We start from the raw sequence: 9,414 nt of genomic DNA, 5'->3' as shown, positions 1-9,414 counted from the left end.
TGTGAGAACTACGAGTGGTTGAATATGGCTTGGAGGCAGGGCCCTGAAGAGGAGATTCCAAATGTAGCTGCAGAGATGGGCAGAAAAGAGATTACTGCATCATCAAAAGCAAGAACTTCATCCCATAAAAGATCGTGAATTGTGACAAATTGATCATATTTTGTTCTAGTGAAGCCTAAGACCAAGAAAAACTACTTTGAAAGCTATTTCAATAGTTATAGCTAGGCATGATAACTGCGGGACCAAAGCACCGTTAGGGAAGGAAGAGAGTGGATGGAGGTTGGATAATGGTATGGTTCGAATGTGTCCCCTCTAAAATTCAGGTGTTGACATTTAATGGCCAGAGTGATGGTATTAAGAGATGGGGCCTTTAAGAGGTGATTAGGCCATGAGGGTGTCTCCCTTTTGAATGGGACTAGGCCTTTTTTTTGGGGGGGGGGGGACTAGGCCTTTTAAAAGAGGCTTCATGCAGCTTCAGGCTGGCTTCCCTTGTGTCTTCCACCATGTGAGGACATGGCATTCTCCTCCAAAGGATGCAGCCCTCACCAGGCAACCAGACCTTCTGGAGCCTTGGTCTTGGTCTTGCCAGCCTCAAGAACTGCAAGAACAAAATTTTCTACTCTTTGTAAATTACCTGGTGTGTGACATTTTGTTACAGCAGCACAAATGGACTAAGACGGATGAAGAGCAGAATTTGAGAAAGATTGAGGGAGATAATAAGAAAATTGATAATTGGTTACATTTAGTATGGGGAAAAGGAGACAAAAGAGTCTGGGAGCCTATAAGGAGTTAAAGGAACATACAAATAACAGTATCATTGATCAAGAAAACGTAAGGAAAGGGTAGTGAATGTGGAAAGAGGCTGGTGCCAACTCAGTTTGAACATATGAGGAGTCTGAAGCACTCATAAGGAAATTTTTGATTGGGAATATAGAAATATGAAAGATCATCCTTATGTAACATACAAAATAAGTATTAGCAGATGCCAAGACCATTTTTTTCACTGACTGTCGAATTTAGGGTCCTGGGGTACATTAAATTGCAAAACAGTGTGGTTTGACACTTAGAAAGTTAGCTCTTATTGGTTGTTTTTTGTTTTTGCCAAGCTAGGCCACAGGAAAGCCGGGCCCAAGAAATAGCCTCTGGTCATTATTAAGGAGAAGAAGAGGGAGTGAGGGAGGGAGAGGGGAGAGGGAGGAGTGGGAAGGGGAGAAGAAGAAGAAGCAAAAGCAGAAGCACAAGCAGTTTACATAAAAGGAAATCAAATCCCTTCCTCATGGCAACATTTTTTTGGTGTCTTCCCCTTGTCTGTCCACATTCCCGGTGAAAGGATTTGGGGCCCTTATTTGTCTTTTGAAATATCTTCGTATCTTCACATCTAAGTGCTGGGGTCCCAACCATTCCCACACCTATTCTCAACAGGTCAGCAGGTGAATACGGATCAAAATGATCCTGTATACCAGCAATCGGAAAGATGATGTCTGCAAAGCAAACCACTACATACTGTCACCAGATAGCTGTGTTGAGCGGATACAGGATTGGGATACAGCCTGTAGCGTTGTCAAATTCTGAGCAGCTCTGGTCTCACATTCTTGAGCCGACGTTAAGGCTGGAACATTGTTTCCCCAATTCCAATTACAGCCTTCCTCAAGAGATAATTTTTAATGTTTTAATGAATAAATAAATTCATACATTTTATTTGTTTTCAACATATTGATTACCTCTAGTGAATGAATATGTAAATATATATATGTATAGCACATATATATATGTATATAAAATTTCTAGGATGAAATAAGTATGTATGGTGAGAATATGGCACATGTAGCTCAACCAATAATCTCATAATGGCAAGTGATTATGGTAATGATCCTTCTCAAAACATGACTACTTCATCAGTACCCTTAGGAGAACATGGTAATGTACTAGGGGCTTCTCCATGCCATGAAATAAACATTACCTGTCCTCTGGAGCATGACTATTGCCCAAAGTCATGTAAAAATAGCAGTAGCAATAATAAAAACAAAAATGAAACATGGCTATATTCATAGACCTGAATATGAAAATCTGCTAATTTTTTTTTTAAATAGAATAAAAGGCCTAGAGATTCTGCACTTACAAAAATCTGCTTAGATGCTGCTCTGAAGGCCTGCTGAAAATATACCTTTCCTGTCTTCCATAACCGGGAATATTTATATTTGAAGGAGACTGCCTTATGAAGTTTAAAGCTTGAAAGCTCAGAGAGAACAAGAAATTGGATCTCACCCAGAATCCTGGTAGCAAAAATTAATGGATACAGTCTTAACGTTTTCAATTTTGAGAAGCAGCAGCTCCATCCATTTTTTTAAATTATTATTCCTCTTTTGCTTAGGTCAAGATCCAAACTGTCAGGGAAGAGAGTATGGTGGGACAGCTGTTCACAGCCCATTGGCGAGTTGGGCTCTTAGGTACTTCTTAGACTGCAGTATACGGAGGAAAGAATGTGCAGCTCTGGATGTATTAATATGTTGGACATCTTTTATCATCCAGTTGCTTTACATCACCTTCTGATTTTTCTCCTACCAGCTCCATAATTTTGGGCAGTTTAGACTTACTGAATAGAGTCCATTATTCCACCAAGATCATTTTGCCTGTTTAGTTTTATTATGCCCTTAGGTCTTCATGTATCTGACTACTGAAAACCTACAAAGATTTAAACTACTGCTAAACAAAATTAATGTTTATTTGAAAAACTTCTTAAACCATTTAGGGAGCATCTGTTGTATGCAAACTAGGTATTATGTCAGAAAGCATAGACTTTTAAATTGAGAATACAACATATTAATGACATAACCAAGTAATAAACTAAACTGTTCACAAACACATAATATTTAACAGATGTGCCTTGTAATCCATCATATGACAGAGTTGAAACATCTTCATGCCTTACTTTCCTTAGCAGTAAAGTACGATATATACTTGTACCGGGGTACAGACTGGCTAGCTACGCACCACACCTACTAGTTTTCCCATCGCTCTTGAGTGCAGAGCTGGGCAACACTTCTCAGCCTCCTGTGCAGGAAGCTGCAGCTATGTGACTGTGTCTTACAACGTATGCCACTTCCAAGCCTGGCAAATAAAATTACCCCGTTAGTTTCTCTACTCTCCGTTCCTCCATTTGGTGGATTGTGTTTCCTGCAGTGGTCATCGGAAGCCACATAACTGTACATGCCTGTGCCTCCTTCAGCCTGAGTCTCTCAATGACTGCAGAGAGGATACCTTCCCCTGCTCCCAACGGTGACTAATTGTACTTTATGTGGGGTGAGAAAAAAAAGTCTTGTGTTCGAAGGTACTGAAATGATGGGGTTTCCATGTTAGAGCAGACAGCTTTCTTTTAATTAATAGAAATGCACCCTACATAGGTTTGTTGTGAGGCTTAAATGAGACAGTGCATACAAAGAGCTTAATGGAGTTCCCAGCATATAATAAGACCTGCGATAAATGTTAGTTGCTATATCCAGGAAATTTGCATTTAGTCGAACAGGAAGGAAACAAACCATATCCAGTTCTTTCCCAAAAGATTATTGGGATTTATTTGTCTAAATAAATTTTTAACTGACTAATTTCATTAAAATTTTCCATTTGGAGTCAAGGCTTAAGTTCCTGGCTGTCTTTCACAAGTTAAAGTCAGAGTATCAAACTAAACAGAATTACTCTTTTTTTTCAAATACATCTAAGCATTATAGTTCATCCCAAAAAATTAGTGTTTCCAAAGGCTCTTTGGGGCCTACAACATTTTTTTCTGTATCCAAATAAAGCTTCATATGGAGATTGATAGTTATTAAGGGAAATGGATGTGAAAATAAATCACTAATAAGTCATCCTGGCCTTTTGTTCTTTAAACTAATACCTTGAGTATTGAATTAAAAATAAAGGATAAAAACAAATGAAACATCTCTCAAACCTGCAACTTCAATATTTTCATAAGCAGCTTGCTAAGAAAATCTGCAAGCCAAAATTCTTTATTAAGTAGTCATCGGAAGTTCTAGGCTATTTGCCTACAATTTCAGGAAATATTTTACTGCCTTTATTCTTCATCATCTAATAACAGAGAGTTGGAAAGAAAGGCCCCGGTCAGAATGTCATCTTGGGTTGAATAATCCATTTTTCATATGTGAACAAGAAATTAGATTCCAAAGTGACATACACTATTCCAAAGTAAATAGATCCAAATTGCTAATGAAACTTCCATGTCTGAGAAATACAAGTTTAATTCCTCTAAATACAAGATGGCACTTGACTTAATGAACTTGTATTTGTTAAGGTGTAGAATTTGGAAGAAAAACATGGTCTCAGTCATGCCTTGCTAATATGTGTTCTGCTGCTTGATAACCTCAAAGACCTTGTAGATGGTTCCATGACTTGGGATTTAAGTATTTAATTAGAGCAATGTGTAGCCATGATCCTCATCTTGGAACTCCTTACACAAAGATATCTAAATAATTTAACCACAATCATGTTATTTATTAATATCATTTTCTATGCTTATGTGATTTCTTGTACAAAGGTAATTAGGTTGCCTTTCACATTGTATTCTATTTGAACCTGCAACATCTTGAGAATCGGCTTGTGGCTTGTGTTTTATTGGTCTATCCGTTACCAGCAAATGTCCAAAACTTGGAACGAAATCTTTGTCAAACTCAGTGTTTATTTCTTGAATGAGAAAAAGACAATAATCTGTTTCATAGAAACTCCCTTTGACTGCAGAGATTGAATGTGATGCTCTATGAAAAGTAATATTTATTTTGTTTGTTGGAAAGAATCCAATGCTACCTAGCGACTAAAGTACAACTGCAAACAAAAGGCCTTGCTTGCCCACACTCTGATTTTTTTATATTGTCTTTCTGCCTAAAATTGAAAGAACTGTTTAAAAGATATCAACCTGTTCCTATTTATTTGTAATAAGTTGATGATGCTATAAATCTAGTCATGTGGACACAAACAAGAGAGCCCTGAATCCTAACATGTAGCTTAATCCAGATACAAGAAAAAAAAAAAAGACTTTTTATATCCTTTAGCAAACTCACAGTCCTTTGCATGGATAAAGTTATAGCCACAATGTACTTCATGAGGTTCACCTAGAACCTCATTTTAATGTCTGTTAAGGACACGATGTTCTTTGCAAGGTCACAGTGACATGAACAAAGCAGCCTGAATGACTAATAAAGAAATCTATGGTGCCTCTGCAGATTTCTCAATGTGAGCTGCTGGATTTGACATTGGAATTCAAAACAAAATCTGTTTCTGATTAGATACAATTAAAATGTTTGCTCTGTGTCAGGTACAAAGTATAACCCCCAACACCCACCCAGCTCTGCTTTCTTGGAACTAGTGAAAACTGAGTTTTTGTGTTTACAAAGCTTACAGTAAAAACCTCAAGTCATTTTTATCACAATTTTCTGGTTAATTAAATAAACTAGCAAACAAAGCTAGGACAGGATGAAGTCGAAATCATTGGAACTCTTTGTTAACCATTTGATTTAAGTTTATCCCAAGGAAAAGGGTTTTTTAAGAGCTAGTCTTCGTTCTGAATACTACTCTGCACTGGAGCGGTAGGTGACTGCTGTATCTATGCATTTATGTTGTACTGAGAGAGTCAGTTCTCAACTTGCAAATTAAACTAATGGTGAGAGCTTCCGAAATCTGGGGTTTCAGGAGTGGCTGTGGGTTTATCAACTTTCTCCCAAGTCTGGGCTTTTCTCCTATTCTTTCACAGAGGATTTCGGACCCTCATATCATCACACAACATAAAAATTCGAAATATAGATCCCAAATTTACAGCTTACAAGTGCTAAACTTTGTTATTTTCAGTTTAAAACAATTTCAAAATCTTTTGAAATTATTAAAAGTGATTTACATTTCCACCTTTATATGTCCATAACTGTATAGATGTAGTCGAATCATATATATGTTTTTAATGTGATATTTAAAATATGATTTTGCTTTACCTTCTGTCTTATCTTGTCCTCCCTCACTGCTCCCTCTCATCCACCCTCCCTAGCCCACGTTAACAGAGGAAGTAGCCTTCCATCTCTTTTCTCCTGCTCAGATGCTCACTTTAATTATACATATGAATATATACATATAAGCAGTATGAATATTCATTTATATGTTTGTATAAATATGCATATGGATACAGGATTTAGATCATCATTTTAAAGAAAAATAGGATAATAGGACGGACACATTTTGCATTTTTCTTTTCTCACTCCACAGTTCTTTGTGAAAAATCCCTCCAAGTTCATTGGTTCACAGAGGGCTGCCAAGGGCAGGGGAGTGGCAAGAGGGATCTAGGCAGGTGGGGAGAAGTACACTATCAGTGAGATTGTTTAGAATTATCAGTAGCATATAGCGATATAAAAAAAGTAGTGTCTTCTACTTCGGTGATTTTTTTGTACAGACATCAAGCTCCTTATTGTCTTTATCTAGTTGGATTGCTCTCACCACCTCTCCTTCTTTATACTGGCAAATATCCATGTGGCTCTTGTCTGGTCTGTGTCCAGTTTATTCCTACCAAGATAGCCACCGTCTAGGAGAACCTTGACCTTGAAAAACGTTAGGTTTGAGTGTGTCGGTCAGGTGACACACAGAGGAGGGAGCTCAAGAAAGCAAATGAAACAATAGGAGCAGTTTATTACATACAGATCCCAGCGAAAAGAGGGTAGCATGCTTTGCTGGGCCCAAATGAACTGGGGAGCCCTCTGGGACATAAACGCTCAACCAGCAGGTGGGGAGCCAGAGAGAGATGGACCTATGAGCCCAGGTCTTTATCGAGGTCTAGGGTATTACCCAAACAGGTTTCCTGCAGGGAGTTGTAACTGGAGAGTTGAAAGCAAACAGGCACATGTTCAGCGGCGTCACACTGTGACCGATGGGGCTCACTGTGGCATATCTACACTGACCATGTGGGTGTGGGGAATAATGAGGCCAGTCAGGTAGGTTGTATGTGGATAGCTGCACCATAGAGAGGTGGTCACCAGCAGTCAGTGCTATAAGGTAGATGGATCACACTGAGGAACCGGGAGGAGGTGGAGAAATGGAAACCGCCATGAGTGAATGAGCCCTGCTTCTGGTATGAGAAAGTTAAACCTGTTTTCAAAACAGATGCCAAGGCAACATAAAATTATAAGAATTCACTACAACTTTTTCAACTTATTAAATTGCTTTCCTACTGAAGGGCATTAGGGCAGTCCTGCTTTTTTTCCTTTCTTTTCTTGTTTTTTTAAATTATTTATTTATTTATTTATTTATTGTCACCACAATCACATTACTGCTCTAGATTCCTGTGTTTCTTTGTTCTGGTACTTTTTATCTGTCAAATAAAATACCAAGATAAAATTACTTGTCCAAAGTCATATCTATTTTTAATCCATATTAATGGAGTATTTCAAGAATGTTGTATGGAAAGCTCTAACAATTCAAAGTTTTTACCAATAATAGGAGTTTTTTCTCTTTTTTTGTTTAAGTTACTGTAATGGGTATAAAAAACTTAATTTTATTATTGTTTACATTTCCTTGGATTTTATTGAGCGTTAGCACTTTTTCATATGTCTATGATCTGTTTAGGTTTCCTCTTCTGTATTTACACATTTTTTATTGGGTTATCTCCATTAGTAAAAAAGTGAGAGTCTTTGAATATCATAAATTGAACTCTCTGCATCGAAAATATTTTCCCCAAAGCAAATGTTTGTCAATAGAATTAATTTTGCTATCTTTTCCAATTCATTTATTCATTATTTAAACAGATATTTATTGAGCACTTAGTAAGTGACATGCCAAAAGCCCATTGGAACAGATTTAAAGTGATATGAAAAGATAAAAAAAATAAGCAAAAGTAATTTTTCTATGGAAGGAGTTTAACTATGTTACTATACATCCATCTGTGTGTGTGTATGCATACATATCTCCTGGGTTTCTAGTCTTGATTAAAAAAGTTTCTCTCATCACTAGATAGGTAAATACTAATATAGTCTTCTAGATATTCTTATCGTACTTTTATTGGTTTTATTCATTTATTTATTTATTCATTTATTTTTGCCTATAAATTGACAAATAGAGTTTAAGATTGGGGTCTTTCATGGGCTAGATTCCCTGGGAAGTTGACTCTAGGACAAAGATTAACAAGCACAAGTTTTATCAGGGACTACTTTGGGGGTCTTTTCTTGTGGAAGGAACGGGAAGGAACAGGAGTGGGCACAGGGAGAAGCTGGGCTGTGGTAATATCTCAGTGAGGACCCCGATCAGATCCATGGGGGCTCTGAAACCACAAAGTTTCTTTGAAGGTCAAAAGTATGTCTCATTTGATTATAATCAGCCTAGAGTCGTCGTAGGCCTTCCTCACTCACGAGTCTGCTGGTGGATGCAGGCTGTCAGCTGGGCCTTCCGTAGGGACCAGCAGCCAGGCACCTGCACGGGTCCCCTGTTTGGCCCAAGCTTCCCCACAGCACAGTGGCTGGATTCCAAGTGTGAATAACCCTACAGAGATGAGCAGAAGTGCCATCGTGGCCTTTCCTAACCTAGTTTCAGAAGTCAGAAAAGTGTTACTTTAACCACATTCTACTTGCCAAGGAAACCACAAAGTCTCCTATTGATGGGGGAATGTCAAAGATTTTGTGGACATGTTTTTAAATCATCTTCACTCTTCTTTCTTCTTAGGTCTCAGTTAGGCAGTCTCTATTGGACAATCTTAGATTGTATCCACTCTGCTTTTAAGCCTATTTAATGCATGTTTTATTTTGTATTTTGTGTTTCATATTTCTACTCTTTCCATTGGGCTTTCTTAGTTTTTCATGAATGCTGTGTCAGTCATTTTTACTACACCACTTAACATATTTTGTGATAGCTATATTACAGTTCCTGTCTTATAATTCCAACCTCTATGTAATCTCTGGATCTACTTTAGTGGACTATTTCCTTTCTTAACCATATTTCACATTTTCTCATTTATTTTAATTATTTTATGGCATGTCAAAACATTTGTCCCCAGAAAAAATGACACTTTTTTTCAATCAGCCAAATGGGTGATTATTTGATCTGGGTTGAGGAATTTATTACAACTTTAGTTTGATTCAGTTCATCACTAGACTCACATGTTTGTGGACTGGGTCAGGATGTTCTCCTGAGCAAGGTTTAGGTGCTAAGCACTGACAAGATCTCAGAGATCTTTGTGTGCTTTATGACCCGAAAGCCTGCTTTATCGGTCACTGGAGAGTTCTTTTTCCTCTCCAATTTCCCCCGTTAATATTTTTCTCCAACCCTTATAGAGGGACTGCCTTACAATCACTGAATGCTCATAACTTCTGAGTGATATTTGTCTCAGCTGTCCTGTATCATTTTCCTGCACTTGGTAGATGAAAGTCAGAGTGTCTCAAATTG

This window comes from Propithecus coquereli, unplaced genomic scaffold (assembly GCF_000956105.1).
Source record: "Propithecus coquereli isolate 6110/MARCELLA unplaced genomic scaffold, Pcoq_1.0 Scaffold18, whole genome shotgun sequence".
In the NCBI taxonomy this organism is placed as follows: Eukaryota; Metazoa; Chordata; class Mammalia; order Primates; family Indriidae; genus Propithecus; species Propithecus coquereli.
Note: the sequence above shows the minus strand (reverse complement) of the source record.